Source organism: Lissotriton vulgaris, chromosome 9, assembly GCF_964263255.1.
Source record: "Lissotriton vulgaris chromosome 9, aLisVul1.2, whole genome shotgun sequence".
Taxonomy (NCBI): domain Eukaryota; kingdom Metazoa; phylum Chordata; class Amphibia; order Caudata; family Salamandridae; genus Lissotriton; species Lissotriton vulgaris.
The window spans coordinates 665,216,263-665,235,091 of NC_141697.1; the positions used below are offsets into that span (position 1 = coordinate 665,216,263).

At 50.8% G+C, this 18,829-nt stretch overlaps 1 protein-coding gene across 3 annotated transcripts in view; it reads left to right on the top strand.

Moving 5' to 3' along the window:
* The window catches only part of PPP1R13L (protein phosphatase 1 regulatory subunit 13 like), a 753,157-nt gene that overhangs the window by 68,649 nt on the left and 665,679 nt on the right, over positions 1 to 18,829 (top strand). The window contains exon 2 of one of the 3 annotated variants that reach the window (XM_086938374.1): positions 18,548 to 18,597. The exons of the other annotated variants lie outside the window; for them this stretch is intronic. The gene's annotated coding sequence lies outside the window, so the exon portion shown is untranslated. The remainder of the gene's footprint in view (positions 1 to 18,547; positions 18,598 to 18,829) is intronic. 3 annotated transcript variants of the gene reach the window in all.

The following is an 18,829-nucleotide window of genomic DNA, read 5'->3' on the forward strand; positions in this document are numbered from 1 at the left end:
GCTCAATGTTTACTCTTAAACAGAAAATGTTATGCCCGTACTACTTTCAAAGGTTCTGGCGCCATGGTCGTGTGAGTCGAGTGTGAACGAATACATAGAAACTTTGCCACCTAACTGCTTGCTGAGCATCTGCTACTAAAGCGCTTTGTCTGCGTAGTTCATCTTACCTCGCGTGTGGTTCTAACGCGGCGTCTTTTCTCCTCGTGATGTTTGTTCGGTCTGTGTTACAGAGCCGGTATGAGACGGGTATTTACGCTGTGCGCATTACACGCATGGGCATTAAGGGCTGCACTTTTTTTGGTCTAACTTTATTAACTGTCGGATACCTATCGCTAGCTGTCTAACTGGGATGTATGGATCAAACTACGAGTGCTATAGCCAGTGTCCATGTAAACATTAGGGACATATCTATATATAACAGTGAATAACAAGAAACACCTAAATTGATTCAAACCTGCAAAAGTAAGGGTTAGTTACTGATATACAATGCTAACGATTCAAAAGATTATAAATAACATAGGAATTCAGGCCGATCATTAAGCCCATTTGACTTTAGGCTGTTAAGGTGATAGATCCAATAGTTTTCACGTTTGAGTAAGTTCTTCTTATTGAGGGAGCCTTCAACTTTAGGAACTAATTCCAAAATACAAGCTCGCAATTGGTTGATATGATGTCTTTTTTCAAGAAAGTGTGTTGCCACTGTCGATTTAAGCATGCCAGTTCTTATGTTGCTCTTGTGCTCTGTCAGCCTAGTCTTTAACTTTCTTTCCGTGTGTCCAACATAAACTGACCCACACGGGCACTACAGCATGTATATTATGTTCATAGTATCACATGTGGCGTTGACCTTTATTGGAATTTTGTGTCCTTTCATTGGGTGGGAGATAGTGTTGCCTTTCATTATGTTATGGCAATTACTGCAATTCATGCACGGTACAGTCCCTCTGTATGAATTCATCTTTGGATTCTCCTCTGTGGTTTTTAACATTTCTCCCAAATTTCGGCCCCTAGTGTGGGCGAATGTGAAGTATGTCCAGGATGAGTCGGGCGGAGGCGTTCTGAATGCGTTGAAGTCTTTTCTGCAATTTGGCTGTGGTTCGGGTGTAGAGGGTGTTTCCGTAGTCTAGTCGGCTGGTGACAAGTGCTTGGGTGACCATTTTCCTAGTTTCGGTGGGGGTCCTTTGGAAGATCTTTCGGAGCATGAATAGGATGTTAAAACAGGAACGAGATGATCCAGTCCAATTCCTTATCTTGTAATCCGACGTTCCTGAGGCGATGTACTAGGGTGCGGTGGCATACCGCGTCGAACGCTGCGGAAAGATCCTGGAGGATGAGGGCCACTGTTTCCCCGTTGTCGAGCAGTGTCCGGATGTCGTCTGTAGCTGCGATGAGGGCGGTCTCGGTGCTGTGGTTGGCTCGGAAGCCGGACTGTGAGGGGTCAAGGGAGCCGTTAGACTCAAGGAAGGCGGCGAGCTGGCTGTTGACTGTCTTCTCAATGACTTTGGCGGGGAACTGGAGGAGAGAGATGGGGCAGTAGTTCTTAAGTTCGGTGGGGTCTGCAGAAGGTTTGTTTAGGAGGGCGCTGAGTTGGGCATGCTTCCAGCTTTCCCGGAAGGTAGCGGTGTTGAAGGAGCAGTTGATGATATCTCTGAGTTGGGGTGCGATGACTGAGTCGGCCATATTGAAGATGTGGTGGGGGCATGGGTCGGTTGGAGATCCGGAGTGGATGGAGTTCATCATGCGGATGGTGTCTTCGGTGCTGATTGGGGTCCAGGCGCGGAGGGTGGTGGTAGGGGGCTTCAATTCAAAGGTAGGGGGAGAGGACAGGTCACTGAAGCTGTTATGTATGTCTGCGATCTTGCTGTGGAAAAACGAGGCTAGTGAGTCGCATAGATCTTGAGAGGGAGTGATGTCGTTGTTGCCGGCGCTGGGATTGTTGAGCTCATTGACGATGCTGAAGAGTTCTTTGCTGTTGTGGGCGTTGTTGTCTAGTCGGTCTTTAAATGCTGACTTTTTAGTGGTGCGGATCAGCTGGTGGTGTTTGCGGGTGGCGTTCTTGAAGGCGGTCATGTTGTCTGCGGTTGGGTTTTTTCTCCAGGTTTTTTCAAGGGTGCAGCAGTTCTTTTTGGAGTTCTTGAGGTGGTCATTGAACCAGGAGGCTCTTTTGCTTTCTGGTTTGTTGGGACGGTTTTTCAGGGGTGCTAGTTCGTCAGCGCAGTGGGTGATCCATTGTGCGAGATTAAAGGCTGCTTGATTTGGGTACGTAGATCTAGCGGGAGGGTTTTGGTTCAGTGATGTGGTGAGCTGGTCGAGGGTAATTTTGTTCCAGTTTCTGCGGGGAACCTGTTGCGGGTTATGGTGGGTCATTGTCTTTCTGAAGCTGATGTGGACGCAGCTATGGTCCGTCCAGTGGAGTCCTGTGGTGTGATTTAAAGGAGATGTGTTTGCTGGAGAAGAAGATTGGGTCGAGCGCGTGTCCGGCGTAGTGGGTGGGGGTGTTCACCAGCTGTTTGAGTCTGAGATTGGCGAGGTTATCAAGCAGGGTGGTGGTGGTGGTGGTGGTGTTGTCGTTGTTATTCTCCAGGTGAAAGTTGAGGTCTCCTAGGAGAATGTAGTCCTCGGAAGTGAGGGCGTGTGGGCTGACCAGGTCAGCGATGTCTTCGGAGAATTGTGTACGGGGTCCTGGGGGTCTGTATATGAGGGTGCCTCTGAGTGTTTTCTTGGGGTCGGAGTGTATCTGGAAGTGGAGGTGTTCGGTGGCTATGAGGGTGTCGTCGGAGCTGGTCGAGATGCGGATGGTGTTCTTGTGGACGATCGCGATGCCTCCTCCTGTTTTGTTGATGCGGTCTCTTCGGATGATCTTGTATCCGTCTGGGATGGCTATGGCGATGTCGGGTGCTGATACGTTCATCCAGGTTTCCGTGGAAAGGCGACGTCTGGAGATGTGGTGTCAATAGGTTCCATAGTTCAATGGCGTGTCTGTGGACCGAGCGGGTGTTGAGCAGGATGCACTTCAGGTGGTTGTTGTTGGAGCTCTGTTTGGCGTTTGTGGTTGTAGTGTGGGTCCTGATGCAGCAGAACTTGCAGGATTGGCAGGTGAAGGGTCCACGGGTGTGTCCTGGGGCAGCTCAGTGGCAGTCGGGGAGTCTGCCGGTGTTGAGGGCAGTGAGGGTTGCGGTGTCGTATGTTCTGCGGGGAGGATGGTCACTGCGGGGGCCAGGGGCTCTGGCGCTGGGCGCGGTCCAGGTGCGGACGGGCGCAGACGTGCTTACCTTCGGCGTGCCTGCTGCGCGTGAACGCTGTGCGTTTGCCACTCTGCCATAAGTGGATAATGGAGGGGGGCGGAGCGAGGGAGGAGCAGCTGGGAGGCGGGAGCGGGGTGGCAAGTGGGGAGGAGCGGTGATGTAGGAGGGAACGGGGGTTGGGCTGAGCAGCGGCAGGAAGCGGGGTGGAGGGGCACAGGGCACAACAACTGGAGTATACAAACAAAAACCGGAGAGGCGCAGCGGCAGCAATCAGGGGGCACAACAATATGAATGCAGAGCAAGAACGAAACAGGCACAGGCACAACAATTACAATACCAGGCATTAAAGAATAATAAAATACTGCACAAGACCAGATCCTTGGCGAGCTCAGGGGCACAGCAGCTCATGGCACGAGGCACGAGGCGGGTGGAGCGACCGGCTCTGACCAGGTCAGGTCGGGTCACAGCTCCCCGTCTCGCTGATACAGACCTAGGCTACTAGTGGGAGGGAGGAGCAGCTGGGAGGCGGGAGCGGGGTGGCAAGTGGGGAGGAGCGGTGATGTAGGAGGGAACGGGGGTTGGGCTGAGCAGCGGCAGGAAGCGGGGTGGAGGGGCACAGGGCACAACAACTGGAGTATACAAACAAAAACCGAAACCGGAGCGGCACAGCGGGCAGCGGTGGCGGCAGCAATCTGGGGGCACAACAATATGAATGCAGAGCAAGAACGAAACAGGCACAACAATTACAATACCGGGCAATAAAGAATAATAAAATACTTCACAAGACCAGATCCTTGGCGAGCTCAGGGGCACAGCAGCTCAGGGGCACAGCAGCTCAGGGGCACACCAGAGGCACAGCGGGCAGCGGAGGCGGCAGCACTCGGGGTCAGGCACGAGGCGGGTGGAGCGACCGGCTCTGACCAGGTCAGGTCGGTCATGGGGGTTCATGTACAGCCCGGTCGTTTCCCCGAATATGTGCATGATCCTCAGAATTCGTGTCCTCGATCTATCCAATGCCGTAAGGAAAAAGAGGACCTCATCCACATACAATGCGATCCTGTCGGATAAACCCGGGGCCCACTCCAAACCACCGAGCTGTGCATCGATGCGCACCCAGGCCGCCAATGGCTCCATGGCTAGGGCGAATAAATATGGCAATAGGGGGCACCCCTGTCTGGTGCCTAGTCTGATAGGGAAGCTGGACAAGACCGCTCCTGCCACACGTATCGACGCTGTCAGATCAGTATAAAGGAGCATCATGTACAACAAAAAGCGTGGGCCAAAATTGAGTCTACGTAGTAGAGCGAACAGGTAGACTCAGCTCAGTGAATCAAATGCCCTGTCCATGTCCGCCAGCAGGAGTGCAGCCGGCTCCCCAGTCTGTCCGATGGCCGCCAGCGCCAAGTGCGCCCGCCTTATGTTGTCGCTTTGCGCTCAGGGGCAGAAACCCGGCCTGGTCTGGGTGTACCAAAGCCGAAATGTGTGATAAGAGTCGGTTAGCCAGTGCTTTGGCCAAAACTTTCCGTAACCAAAACTGGGTCTGGGCTAACAGGCAATAAGGACAAGCCTCAATAAATCCAACAACCAAAACAAGCACCAATATTGCCAATTACTTAGTATAGGGGCCTGAAAGTGACCACACGACCTACTCAATTAAACAGTAGATCTTAAGACCAACTATTTCGTCCAGAATAAATCAATTGTTTTTATTTTAATTATTTGAGTCAAAACATATATCATACAAAATTCACATGTTTATGTACATTGCTTATTACACTCCACAATTATTCACAACGACACTTCTAGCAGTCAATACAAACATTCAACCATGCATACACATAACCGACATAGAATCAATTGACATCAATTTTCCACATAAGCTATTTACAAAAATAAATAAAAAAAACACAGGTAATCAAATCAATGAAGTGTGAGCGGATATCGTCCCCGAGTCTGACATATGCTCCTTGTATTACACAGAGCTCACACTTCATTACAAGACACGAGCCAGTCACGAAAGAAAACCTGTGAGTACCTTGCTGTATGGTGCATGTTGTAGCGAGTTCCTTGACTCTGATGAAGAGTAAAATAGATACAGTATTTAGTTGGGTTGTCTTTTTGTCTGTTTCAGATCCTGTGAAAACAAGCACCAGTGAGGTAGGATTAGTTCTTCCCCCCTTTTATTAAGAAGTGACACAGCTTGGGTCGTCTTCTTAGACTGACTTCTGTCTGTCTTCTCATTCACAGCTACGTGGTCCTGAAGAGAATTCCCTTGAAGAAAGGGTTTTCGAAACGCGTAGACCGTTTTTCACAACACTAGGACGTTCTTAAAACATCAAAGCCTTGAAAATAATTGATTTGATTACCTGTGTTGTTTTTTGAATTTATTTTTTGTAAATAGCTTATGTGGAAAATTGATGTCAATTGATTCTATGTCTGTTATGTGTATGCATGGTTGAATGTTTGTATTGAGTGCTAGAAGTGTCGTTGTGAATAATTGTGGAGTGTAATAAGCAATGTACATAAACATGTGAATTTTGTATGATATATGTTTTGACTCAAATAATTAAAATAAAAACAATTGATTTATTCTGGACGAAATAGTTGGTCTTAAGATCTACTGTTTAATTGAGTAGGTATTAGTTTTTCGGGCTATTTTAACTTTACTAGTGCCCCCAGAAATCGAGGTTTGGAGTTTTCTCTTACCCATATTCGTGTAGTAGATGTTAGGTATCCGGCCTGTCCTGTCCTCTGCCGTCCACGGACGGCCACAGACGCCCCGCCCTCTGCCCGGGCTCCGCCCGCGCGCGTCCCGCGACGCGGAGGAAGCCTCCCGCTGATGTAGCGGCGTTACCGGAAGTCCCCCGCTAGGCTCCCTGGGAGCTGTAGTCTCCAGCCGCGGGCCGCAAGATGGAGCAATGCGGCGCGGCGAGACTGCAGCGGTAGCAACCCAGGAGCCTTGTCTGCAAGCGTGTAGCTGATGGCTGGTGGCAGGTAGCGTGCAGCGTTTTCTCCTCCTTCCTCTGCGCCTCTGTGTTGCGAGTGCCTCTCCCCCTTGCGAGTGCCTCTCTTGAGTAGATTGTGTGGTCACTTTCAGGCCCCTATACTAAGTAATTGGCAATATTGGTGCTTGTTTTGGTTGTTGGCCAAAACTTTGGCCTCCACATTAAGAAGAGAAATGGGGCGGTAGGAGGCATGCTGCTCCGGGGGCTGACCAGGCTTATGAAGCACCACAACCTCCGCATGCCTCCATTATGGGGTTCCCAGCCGGCCTCCCTGGCCTCTTCCACCGCCGCCCGATAATAAGGGGCTTAACTGTAGGTGGTACCGGTGAAAAAAACTCACTGGGGAACCCATTGGGTCCAGGCGCCTTCCCTGAATTGAGCTCTCCCAGGGGCTTGCCCAGCTCCTCGTCTGACAGGGGGAGCTCCAGTTGTTGACACGTCTCATCTGACACCGCTTTGGGCGGGAGATCTGTTATGAATTTGTTGTTCGTAGCCTCTGGTAAGCACTCCTGAGGGGCGTAAAGGTCCGCATAATAAGTGGCAAAGCTCTCCGCTATGGCCTTAGGGTCCGTCATCGTCACCCCACCCTCACATCCAGCACGCCCGGAAGGGCCTGTGGATGTAGAGTACCCTGACAAAGCCAATGTAACATCTTACTCGACTTGTCGCCCCAATGACCTATCCTGCTACGCGTTGCCAGCCAGACCTGTTGGGCTTCGTTCATCAGGAGAGAGGCACAGGACTGCTGTGTCAGTAGTAGTCGCACCGCCGGCCCTTCACCAGCCACCTGGCTCTGATGCTCATGCGCTTCCACTTCCGCCTCAGCCCGGACCAGCTCATCCTGGTGCTTTTTACGGGCCGTCACTCACCATGCTTTGTCCACCCCATATAAAGTGGGCTTCAGTGCCTCCCAAAGTGTCATGGCGCTGGAACCCGACCCCACATTGGCAATAAGGTAGTTCGAGACCGCCTCCCTCAAGTGCCTCTCTTATTCATCATTCTGCAAATTCCAAACCGAAAGGTGCCAACAAAAGGGTTGGCACCCTTTCCCCATATGCAGCTCAACGGACACTGGAGAGTGATCCGACAGCCCCCGGGGGAGGATCTCGGCTGACACCACATTTGTAACCGTCGCCCGGGGGACAAACACATAGTCAATCCTAGAGAATGACTTATAAAACGCCGAAAGTTACGTAAACTCCCTCCTGTCCTCATGAGTGTGCCACCACGTGTCTAGCCAATCGAGTCTTGTAACCATAGTGTGCAATTTCGTGGGTTGATTGCCACCCCGGCCCCCACTAGCCCTGCTCCTGTCTCTGCCCATGTCCATCACATCATTCCAATCTCCACCCACCACAGAGGCCACGTCCGGCATGTCGGCCCATAAGATAAGTAGCCGCTCCACCAAAGACCACTGTATAGGGGGGGCATACACGCAGCCTAACACTATAGGGTGCTCCCCAATCGTGCCCCTGAGAAATAAGTAACGCCCCTGCGTATCCAGCCATTGTTGCGCATGTACGTATGGGACCCTGCGATGTATTAGTATCGCTATTCCTCTGGAACCCTGCATGAACCCAGCCTGAAAAATCTGCTGGAAGCCATAATAACGTTGCAGGCACAGGACCCTGGAGCCCATCAGATGGGTTTCCGCAAGAAGAGGGTGTCTGCTCTGGTCCTCTTGGCCTGGCGCAGGAGAACCCCTGCTTAATTTTATCCAAGAACCCGCGCAGATTCCAACTAATGATGCGAAGGATGCCTAGGGACGCCGGCCCATCTACCATCCAACTAGCCATCGGGCAACATGCAGTGTCATAACACGGATGAGGCCCCTTCGGTGTGTGTATCGTGAGGAACCCAGTGTGGAGGCGCAACTCATACCCCAGAACAAACCCCCTCCCCATAACAAATACCCCACCCCATACCTCAAAAACGCTGAAGTACCTGTCGCGACATGGTTGGCGCCAAGCCCCCAACGGGGGGACACGGATGCCCCGCCAATGGATCCCCAACTTGCAGCCCATGTATTCTGGGCCCTCCCCCAACAAGTACCAGACAGGTGGGGATACAGCCCACATAAGGGCTCCCTCCATACAACTTAAATCAAACATTCACACAGTCTAATTAGAGTAACATCTCGGCACCATCTTGTCCACAGAGATTAAGGATCTAGTGTCTGATGCTGGGAAGTAGGGTCTCCCCGGGAGGAGGCTCCGCAGGACAGGGAGCGCCTCTGGGACCGAGATCTTCTGTGCCCCCTCCGGCGCTGTCCTCTGGAACTTTTTGACGGCACCTCACTCAATGATGAATCTGATTCCAGCGTAGACGGCGTGTGTACCCGCACTGTTTTATCTGTTCATTTGAACACCTCCTCCGGGGTGTCAAAAAGAAGTGGGTGCGGGACTTGTACACCACATGCAGGCGGGCCGGGTACAATAAGGCATTCGGGAATTTGAGGATTCTCAGTCTGGCTTTCGCCGCCATGAACGATTGGCGTTGCTGCTGCACGAGTCGCATATAATCCGGGAATACCAGGATACTGTGGTTATCATAGAGCAAAGGTTCTTTGCCTCAGGCCTGCTTCAGTATGGCGTCGCGGTCAAGATAGTTAAAGAGTCTTTCAATCACCGGTCGTGGGCGAGCCCCCACCGGTGGTTTCTGAATGAGATCTCTATGGGCCTTCTCCACGACAAAGCACCGGGAAATGGAGTCCGGTGCGAGCTAGCTTTCCAGCCATTGTGTGAGGAAGCGTTCCATACTGCCATTCTCGCAGCCCTCCGGGAATCCAACGAAGCACAGTTTGTTCCGCTGAGCCCGCCCCTCAGCATCCTCGACCCGGAGCACAAGGCCCTTCTGGACGTATTCCATGCTTGCCATCTTCTGGTTTAGGACCGTCACATCGTCTTCCACCCCTGAAATGTGGGTCTCTGTCTCCGTGATGCGGGACACTGCGTTCCGTAGATCCTGTCGTAGTAAAAGAACATCTGAGCCCACCGCACCAATTTTGGCATCAAGCATGTCTCTGAATTGGGTGATTGCCGCCATCAGAGCAGCATTGTCTGGTATGGCCTCCTGGGGGCTCCCCATAGCACCACCCGTTGCTCCCGGGCCGGTGAACTTGTCCATTGGCCCATGTTTTGTGGATCCACTGCCACCCTTATCTCTCCTCATGGTGGTCTTCAACGGGCACCTCGTGGATTCGGGCCCAGCTGGGCTAGACGACGGCACAGGAACCCCTCAGCACAGGCACACAGCAGGCCGGTCAGAGACCCGATCCGCCCCCACATGAAGGCACCTCCGGTACGGGGCTCTCAATCCACCAGAGGAGGCCACAACCGGTAGGTGGCCGCCCTCCCACAGTAAACAGTATAGGCTTGGGCTAGCCGATTGCTAGAGAGATCTCACCGGCAGAAGATACGGGGTCGCCCCCTCCCCTCCAGTGCTCCAAAACACCCAAGTCGCGTGGCCCAACTGGTAACACCGTCCCAATGCCCCTCGCGGCCCGTTCGACCTCCGGTGTCGGTCCCCCCGGTACGGAAAGGCGGGAACAGAACTGTCCCCTCACGCTCCCCCCGTGGCCCAAGACAGCCGCCAAGCACGTACCCTGTCAACACAGCCGGGGCGGGGAATCTCCACCAACTCAGGCCAGCCAGTGACCGCTCGCACCCCGGGCACTCACCGCAGATGCAGTACGCGGTGATCTTCAAGGTCCCCTGGTCACCTCACCCGGTAGCAGCGCCGCCACTCCCGGCCCCCGCCAACCGCAAGCACGCTGCGGGTCGTCTGTCCAGTACACAACCTGGGCCAGGCCTAGCTCTGCAAAGACCAGTGGAACCCAGCCCCTCTTGCCACTGCCAATATGAATCCCAGGAGAGTTTGGAAAGTCTAAGGGGGACCGGCAAAGACGTGCAGGCAGAACGGAGATGCCTCGAGCACACCTCAACGTGGCCTGATCCAGCCGCTGATCCCCAGGCGTAAGCGCAGGCCCGGGGGGACCCACACTCGGTCGTTAATGCCACCAACCACACTGCAGCGGCCAAATTCACTGGAGACTGGCACTCCCGTACCCGGGGGCCTCCGACACAGGCCTCTGCCTCGATCACGGTGCCTGTCTGCAGCAGCCCGACCCCGTAGGCTGGTGCACCCCCTCCTCCCGACTCCTCACCAATGTCTCTGCAGAGTCTCTGGGGGCCGATCTGCCCCCGAATGCTGCCTTCGCAGCTGGGTGCACCGGACAGTGCGCCGCGCCCACAAGTTCAGACTGGACCGCGAAACTCCACGCCCCGGCTCCGCAGTCTGCCTTCAGGCTGCGCCTTGTGGACACGCCGGCTCCGGCCCCCAGCTGCTCCCAGCGCCTCGATTGCTCGCTGGACCGCTACCGCAGGTCAGTAGAGCCAAGATGCTCCCTCCAGGACTGCACAAGGGTGCAAGGGAGCCATGTGAGAAAGTGCCATCTTTCTTGCATTGGTATACCCCCACTTGTTTCTGAACTGCTGATGTACTTTGACTGAGTGTGCCCAGGGTTCCTGCCAACCAGGTACCCAGGGCCTGTGTTCCTTCCCTAAAACTGTGTTGACACTTAAACCCATGTGGCATCTCTGGCCACCTGTCAGCCACTAGTAAATGGTACCCTAGGTACCAAGGGCATGGTGACCAGAGAAGACCCCAGAGGGCTGCAGCACTTATTGTGCCACCCTCAGGAGCCTGGTACCCTGACACCCACACACTGCCCTTGCAGGCTGAGTGTCTAAGTACAGAACTAAACAGAGTCAACATGGCACACATCCCTGTGTGCCATGCCCACAGAACCCACTGCCCTGGCATACTTCAGTCACCCCTCTAGCACGGTACCCTATGCCAGAGGTGTGGGCACAGATGCATGAACCCTGTGCCCCTACAGTAACCAGGGCCATTCCTTGGCCCTGTAAGTGCAGTGATGCCATTAAGAGTATATGGTGCTGGGAGGTTGTCATTACGAACTCCACAGCACCATAATGGCTACACTGAAGACTGAGAAGTTTGGTACCGAACATCTCAGCACATTAAACCCGCACTGATGCCAGTGTGGGACTTAATGTAAAATGCACCAGAGGGCTTCTTAGAGATGCCCCCTGAAGCCCTAACCTGCAATCCACGTCTGGGCTGAGTGGCTGCAGAGGCTGCCACACAGCAGACATGTTGCTGGAACTCTGGGTGGAGAGCCCCCGCTCTCCTAGGCCTAGAACAATGCAACTCCTGGGCGAGGTGCTTGGTCTCCTGCCCCAGGATGGGCAGAGGGAAGCTTCAAAGGCATACGCCTCTGTGAGCTTCTCCAGACCATTTGTTGTAGCCAGAAACTGGCCCCCACCAGTCTTGACCCCCACTCTGGCGGGAAGACTGGCAGGTAAAACTATGCCAGGACGCGGGGGTGATGAGGTGAAGCACGACCCCGGGCTCTAGCTATCTTGTAGATGCGGAGGCCTGCCCAATCACAGCTAGGCTCCTGCCCCCCTCCCACAGGAGAGGAGCAGGCTAGGGGGTGTACCCACCCCAGGAAAGGTCCCTGTCCTTGCCCTACCTGTAACGCCCCTAAATTCAGTGTTTAGGGGCTCCCTGAACCTTCCTTCCTCAGATCCCAAAAGAAGAAAGAAGAACAAGAGGAAGAATACCCGCCGTGCAGCTGCTAACAGGACGACGACAACAACTGACTTGGCCCCAGCCCTACCGGCCTGTCGACCCTGGAACCTGCTCCTTCCTAATCCCGGCGATTCCTGTGGACAGCAACCTCTGGACACCCAGAGGACTTGCCTGCCTTGACCCTCCTAAAGATTGGGACTCCCATCAGCAGAGGCTCTGATGCAACAACCCACTGGTGCCAGCCAGGACGCTCCGGACCAGCCCACTCTGCACCCGCCGAGCCCGGGCCGTGCCCAAACGAACCAAGACCACGAGGACGTCCCACCAGCAACTGGGACCCAAAGTCCAATGCCCAAAGACCCTCCTCGACGAACCAGACGATGCCTGCAGACTCAGAACCAGGGGCCACCCCAACCGCGACCAGCTGAGGGTAAGCTTTTCCAACACCCAAAGACACCCCTGCACCCGGCACCCTACAGCCCCCTGTGCCTCCCTTTGGGGTACCTACCTGTGCTCCAAGATCCCAACTTACCTCTCGAAGGGCTGGTCATCCCTGGAGAGTCTCCGTCCCCGAGCCTGCAGCCTTTGTTCCTTTTTGACCTTTCCCATTGGATAATCTTTGAGCGCCCGACAGCTCAAAAGCACCCTTCACCCAGCTGCCCGAGTACCGCTGGTTGTGCCACCTTTGACCTATCCTACTTCCCCCTTTGCCCTGAGCAAGTGACCAGGAGCCCAGCTCTCACAGCCGAGTGGCCTGCTAGCCAGCAGTCACCAACTGGAGGCCCCCTTTCCCTCATTGGATAACATTGGGCCTAACTACCTCTGCACCCGGCCGCCCCTGTGCCGCTGAGGGAGAACTCGCTGTACTTACCTGACCCTGGGGGACCCTGAGTCTATGCCGAGAAACCTAACTTCACCAGCCAAGGACTCACCTGAAAACCGGTAACTCACTTACCTGTCATTGGATAACATTTACTGTCTTGACTCGAAAAATCTTTTAAGTGTGAAGTTTTGGAAACTAAAAATATTCATGTAAAATCACCCGAATTCCGAAGTATTCACCTGTGATCAGGGGAGAAGCCAGTACTGCACATTTTAGCCCAGTACTGAACCGCAAAAGTAATCCTTACCTTGTTTACTAGTAATCTGTATTTTCTCCATAGGAATGCATTGTCTGCTTTTCTATGAGATTTCTTCTAAGTGTCTACTTTTGAAAACTTGAAATATTCCTTAAAAATCATATGAAATACTGAAACGCAATTACCTACCTGTTTTAAGTTGAGACCCCAGTGCTGGCCCTAGGAGCCCAGTACTGGATTACAAAAGTAACGCGATCGTACTTTACCTGCAACCTGAATTTTCTCCCATTGGATAACATTGCCAGATTTTCATTGAAAAGTTTCTAAGTGTGAACTTTTTTAAAACCGCTTTATATTCATGAAAATTCACTACAGTAACTAAAACGTTTTTACTAAATTGGTTTCAGTTTAGACACCAGGACTGAATCTAGGATCTAGTCCTGGAACTACTAAAGTAATCTGTATAGTAATCAACTGTACTTATATGAGGAAAACCCCTTGAGTTCAATCTTAAAGTGTGTTTATAATTGTGTTGCTTCCTGCAACCCCTGTATCTATTGTGTTCACAAACTTTATTGCTTCCTTGCAAAGTTATTACATGGGAATATTCGTATTGAGAAAAATATATTTTGATATCTGTTGGTTCTAAAAATAAAACTATATCTGTGGATATAAAAACAATTAACAATCCCGTTAAATCGGTAAGAAACCTAGGGATCATGCTAGACTCGGATTTATCTGGCAAATCCCAAGTAAATAAAACTACAGGAATATGCTTCGGCACACTAAAGGTTCTTCGAAAAATTATCGACCTTATTCCCACCAAAGCTAGAAAAGCATTAGTCCATGCTCTCATAACTCCCCACTTGGACTACGGAAATGCTCTCCTGATAGGTCTCAATCAAAAAGGCCTACACCAGCTTCAGTGCATTCAAAATGCAGCGGCTCGAATGGTGCTAGGCCTCTCGAGAAGAACATCTACCAAAGCAGCCTTAACCAAGCTACATTGGCTTCCTGTCAAGGAAAGAATTAGATTCAAAAGCCTCTGCTATGCCCATCGTATAGCTCATAATAAAGGCCCCACCTACCTTAGAAGTCTTCTGACCATCCATTGTCCGTTAAGAGACTTAAGATGGAGGTAAATCCTTCAGTTTTTTGGCCACTAAATATTGGAACGCCCTTCCACTTCCTCTTCGGATGGAACCCTCCGAAACACTATTCAGGGCCAAATTGAAAACTCTTCTATTCCCCAAATAATTGCTGTTTTTACTCCCTCAGGTTTCATCCTCCTCAGTTTATGAATTGTAAGCAGTTAGCGCGGGGATACACAGTTTTGTGCAGCCAGGCGCTCTATAAATGTTTTATTATTATTATTATTTTAATTGGCCTGGAGTTCAGTCCTTGAGTGTGTGAAACATTTTGCTGACTGAGTGTGTACAACAAATGCTTTACACTTTCCTCGGGTACTGCCTTACTGCTCGACCAAGCTACCACTTTTGAGAGTAAGGTCAGCCCTGACTTTAACCTCTGTTATACCTCTGGGGTTTGTGGACTCTATACACACTGTACTTTATTCTAGTCCAGTATATATAGAGCCACTTTCTCACAAGCCAGGATATAGGTAGGATTATTTTCGGGCTGGACGGAGCTGGCCAGCACACGTCTGCCATGATGGCCTGCGAAGCCACGCCCCTGAAGCGCAATCCTCTTAATAAAATTTTTTTTTAGCAATCCAAGGTTCCATTGACTAATTTATTAACATTGAAAATAATCCAGTGGAACTTGAATACAAAGTATGACATGATATTAAGATGGATGCATTGTCAACGTTTCGGACTCAAGTGGCCATATTGGTCCGCGAGGCCATCCTCAGGATTCTGCATTGAAAAGGGGATTACACCTGTAAGTACGGACATAAAAACAGATCAATGAGACACAACACTAAAGGTAATTAAATCAATACACCTAATTAATCTGTGCATCATCTTCATACAATGAAAGCATGAAAAAAGTGATCACACATCCACCAAGGGAAAACCACAGTATTGTAGCTTAAACTATATCCACCACAGCCTACAAATCCCAAGCAAAAAATGTAAAAGGTAAATGTAAGGTACATCATATCCAGTGTCTGAATATAATCCCAATTTACAATAGTACACAATCTCTAAATCAGTACCTTGCTTCCACTGTGATGGCTCCACAAAGGATGCCCAATATAACACATCGGATGCACTGTGAAAGTCCAAAGTATAAAGGCCATTGGATACAATGCAATACACTCTAACAAAAACACAAAGTCCCTATAAAGGTACCAAGCGGTCTTACCCAAACATGACTTTAACACAGGTTATCCCATCTAGAAAACCTAAATAAAGGTAATAAAATTACTGCCCTTTAACTACCATGTTAGTTTTTAGGTCTCCCCTAGGCAGCACGCATATGCTGCACTAGGAAAAAAGACCTCTTTGAATCGCTCTAGTCTGACTTCCGGCCTATGGCTTGCTGTTACCGCACCGGCTCTCGAGCACGCGCACACCATTCGCTGGACTTCCGGCCTATGGCTTGTTATTGGAATGAAAGCCATGCAGCTTGTATGATTTTCAGCATTATCCCCTCTGTCGATGAATGTGCTGTCTGGCCGGATATTTGGAAGAACTAATTTTACAGACAGCAGCACTCAATATATAGACCATTACTTGTGTTTACGCCTGTGAGAACCCTCGCAATGTATTCTCTGCAGTAAGAACCTAGCCGAGGAGGCCCTTACATTTGTTCACGTGGCTCATGCTCTCTGTTGCATTTTTTTTTTAAAGCTAATTGCATTAAAATCACTTCTTTAATGGATAAACGGGGGCTTTGTAATCGCCAGTTTAGTGTTTCGAAGTGCACACAGGCTTTAATAGATGGCCGTTGTCAAAAAAGGCCTCCATGGCAATGAAGGGTACATAAGGGGGTGGTAATGGACGGAGCATCTGAATCAATCAAACACTCACACCCAGTCAAAAGATCTGGGTTTAATCCATCACCGTTCTTTAGCCCACTCTGCCACCCCAGTTCTGACATGGCTATATGCAAATCAGTCTGACCCTGTGCCTCATGAGAACAGTCCAGCCCGAACTGCCAAGCCATGCCTTCCCTGGACTGGAAACAAGCTTCTGAGGACCGGTTTCTGGCATTCCAGCCGTCTTCAGCCCGGCTTGCTTGAATCCAGTGGCAAAGTGAGCAAGGGACTCGCGTCTGAGCATACCCTGCCACACTTATGGCGGCCAAAAGCAGTACAAAACGGGGGTGGTAATGGACGGAGCATCTGAACCAATCAAACACACCCAGTCAAAAGATCTGGGTTTAATCCATCACCGTTCTGTTGTTTAGTCTGACCCTGGCCTCATGGGAACAGTCCAGCCCGAACTGCCAAGCCATGTTTCCCTGGACCGGAAACAAGCTTCCACTTTGCCACTGGATTCAAGCAAGCCGGGCATTGGGGATTGAAAAGTCCCAGCCCCGAAGATCAGCCCTCCACACTCCACGAGTTCTGCGTGGGGCCCTTCTTCATTTTCCTGTGTTACATACAATACTCTACGTATGAAACAGAATTGTAGAGAATAATGAAGATATATTAGTAACATTAGTAAACAGGGAATTCCAGCACACTCTTGTATAGTAACAGGACTCGAGTAAAAGAATGTCTGTGACATTTCTGGCTTAGGCAGTTACTGCTTAGAGCTAACAATGGACGAGGGCGACACTGCATATCTATAGTGACATATTTTACCTTGATTGTGTCACAGATATAAGGACTTTCACCGCTTCTGGACGCACTCACACCAGTGCTACTAGGGAAGGCCCGGCTGGGTTGGAATTATCACCAGCTAAGCGGTGAGTCTACGTGCAAAATTTTAAATGAGTCTCACTGTGGCGATATCTTGCCCAGACATCACTCTAGTACAGTTAGTGATGAGATCTTTCCGTTTTTTCTTTCTTTGAACATTGATACAGACCTTCGGATGTTGACACGGCCGTCTAGGTATGTCTTCTCAATGACACAATTTTGCACTCTATCACAAGTTTGGCATGAAGGATGTAAGAGCCGCACACGGTCAGGACACTCTCGCTGCGCTTCAGGTTTTTGTCACTATGTATCATTGGGATCAGTGACCACATACAGTGAGGTACTATCTTCTCCCACACAAACCCCTCACGACCACTATCACGTACACTCACGTCTGTTTTTAATATCGACTATAGACACCTTTTTCGACACGGATGTATTGTGGTAGCACTAGAAATAATAAGCTTGAACAAATCACTGTATGTTCACTGCTGGAGGAAGCATTTACTGTATGTATATAATACCCAGACAACATGGTCTGGTATAGTAATTTATGTGTCCAAAGAATATGCTATATGCCACTTATTTATTTGTTTCAGCCCTGATGAATCGCGAAGGCGATGAAACACGTGTCGGCTGGCTGTAATCTTCATTAAAGACGCCAAGATTTACTCATCTTGTGGAACTTGTTAACTTCTGTCAATTTGTGCTCTGGAACATGCTTGTATATTGTCATTGTACAAAACTTCTTTACTTTATAGAGTGCTGCGGCAAACCGTTTAGTCACATTGGCAATCTCATAGCAGGCTATTGTGTCATTTATCATGTTGTAACACTGCAGAGTTTTAAATATGATCCAGCAATCTATTCATGTTCCAGAAGAAAGCTGTTATTTAGGAGGGGTCATGGCAAACTATGTTAGATGCATAAAAGTCCTGCCAGAATGCAATTTGTTAGACCAAGGACGCATAGTAAAGCACCACAGACCAACAGTAATAACCTCCGCTGCCTTGTGGGTAGGCCTCACCGCGACTCACCCTGGCAGCTGGATGGGTAGGCCCTCGCCCACAGCTGTTCTCCAAAGTGCCAGCTTGCCCTCCGCATACTGGGGCCGGCACAGTCACAGCCGGTGAAGGAGTAGGGAGGAAAGGCCACGATCAGCCTGGGACTCTGTGTTGCGGGAGTCAAACTGCTTATGCCAGCCCAGGCATGCACTGACCAGGGCAGTCGACACCCGCCAGTCCTACTGCCATGATGTCCGCTCCACAGTCCTCACCGGGTCACCAGCCTGGCGAGACCGGCTCGGCTGGGCGAAGGGAAGTCCGCACCACAGGTTGGATGCAATGCGGGTGCCGGTGAACCCTAAATGGTAAATTCATGCCCAGATTAATAGCAGATTACAGGGGTTTCAGAGCGGAGCAGCTTCAGGGTGCGTCCGCCTTGTTGGCCGTCTTGGCCACGCCCCCCTAAGGCTTGTTTTTTTAAAATCTTTTACTGCACTTTTCTGCAGGTTTAAAAGAAAAATATGCAAACGCAAGGGTATTGGAGCACTTCCTATGATTACCAGCAGTTACATTATACAAGGTCCCATGTATTGATTATAGGCCTTGGAAGATTAAGTGATTTGCACAGAATCACATGCGGTTAAGCCGACGCGGAGACTCTAACCTGGTGACCGGGTTCCATACTTGGACACTCTGGTAGTAACTCTCTTTGAAATTACAGATTATGTGGTTGCACGAGTCTAAGATGACTTGCATTGTTTTGCAGGTTTTTTTCCGGAGTGGTGCCCCCCTCCCTGAGCTGCATGCCAGGTTAAGGTGAGGCCTTCTATCTGTAAATTATGGGTAAGAATATCAAATGTGAGTGTGTGTACATATATATACTAGCAGCCTGCCCCGGCGTTGCCCGGGGGCTGAGCGGCTGCATTTTGAGCATTTGTTTAGTCCCGGCCGGGCCCCCCTCCCGCCCGCCCACCCCAACATTGCCTATTCCGCTGCCCGCCCGCCTGCCTCACGCCCGCCACCCGCCTCTGCCTAGCAGCCTGCCCCG